This window comes from Zeugodacus cucurbitae, chromosome X (genome assembly GCF_028554725.1).
Source record: "Zeugodacus cucurbitae isolate PBARC_wt_2022May chromosome X, idZeuCucr1.2, whole genome shotgun sequence".
NCBI classification, from domain to species: domain Eukaryota; kingdom Metazoa; phylum Arthropoda; class Insecta; order Diptera; family Tephritidae; genus Zeugodacus; species Zeugodacus cucurbitae.
Window position 1 is genome coordinate 9,590,001 of NC_071672.1, and position 1,435 is coordinate 9,591,435.

The 1,435-nt window shown below is 42.5% G+C and overlaps 1 pseudogene; it reads left to right on the forward strand.

Moving 5' to 3' along the window:
• The window catches only part of LOC128923420 (large subunit ribosomal RNA), a 2,803-nt pseudogene extending 1,823 nt beyond the window's left edge, over positions 1-980 (forward strand).
• Positions 981-1,435: the final 455 nt, after the last annotated feature.

The following is a 1,435-nucleotide window of genomic DNA, read 5'->3' on the forward strand; positions in this document are numbered from 1 at the left end:
ATGAATTGTTGAGAATATATTATGTTTTCTTCATAGTAATTAAACACTTGAATAATTTTGAACGAAAGGGAATACGGTTCCAATTCCGTAACCTGTTGAGTATCCGTTTGTTATTAAAAATGGGCCTTGTGCTCCTCCTGGCAACAGGAACGACCATAAAGAAGCCGTCGAGAGGTATCGGAAGAGTTTTCTTTTCTGTTTTATAGTCGTACTACCATGGAAGTCTTTCGAAGAGAGATATGGTAGATGGACTAGAAGAGCATGACATTTACTGTTGTGTCGATATTTTCTCCTCGGACCTTGAAAATTTATGGTGGGGTTACGCATACTTCTCAACAGGCCGTCCCAATATCCGCAGCTGGTCTCCAAGGTGAAGAGTCTCTAGTCGATAGAATAATGTAGGTAAGGGAAGTCGGCAAATTAGATCCGTAACTTCGGGATAAGGATTGGCTCTGAAGATTGAGATAGTCGGGCTTGATTGGGAAGCAATACCATGGTTTATGTACTTGTTCTGGGTAAATAGAGAATTTCAGTTCTTGTTCCCCGGATAGTAGTTACGTAGCCAATTGTGGAACTTTCTTGCTAAAATTTTATAAGAATTATTACGCAAGATATATATTCTTATTTAATTATAACGATTATCAATTAACAATCAATTCAGAACTGGCACGGTCTAAATAAAACAAAGCATCGTGATGGCCCTAACGGGTGTTGACACAATGTGATTTCTGCCCAGTGCTCTGAATGTCAAAGTGAAGAAATTCAAGTAAGCGCGGGTAAACGGCGGGAGTAACTATGACTCTCTTAAGGTAGCCAAATGCCTCGTCATCTAATTAGTGACGCGCATGAATGGATTAACGAGATTCCTACTGTCTATCTACTTACGAGGTCTGACCGGAGACTTAATTCTGGTACCACGGGGAGTAGGAGCCCTTGGAGTTCGCTCCAACCTACTCGTGCGGACTGGCCCCTCGGGGAGTATCGTGGTGGTTGTGGTTTAATACCCGAATGCGGGGAGAGTGATATTTGTCACTCAATGTGGAGTTGCATTGCAACCGGGTGCCGGACCCAAAGTACGGCAGAGGTTTTAGATAGGCCTCGAACCTCACCAAGGTGGTTAGTGTGTCCATTCCACACGCCAATTGGTACTGAATAATGCATTGCATTTTTCGGGGCGCTGATCATCGCATTGATTTTATCCGCTGTGCTTTTGAGCACCGTGAGGTAAGGCCGTCGTCGGCAGGTACTCACGTTAATATTGGCTTTAGATGTCCCTATCTACTCATTCGATTGTAGAATTTCAGATTGTTCAGACGTGTTTTCGTTTCTGTGCGTTTTCTGTGTCGTGAATTTTTTTGTGAATTTGTGTTTTTTTGTGTGGGAGCCCTCAGCATTGGATGTAAGTACATTCATTTTGAGTATTTGTGTATTAGGT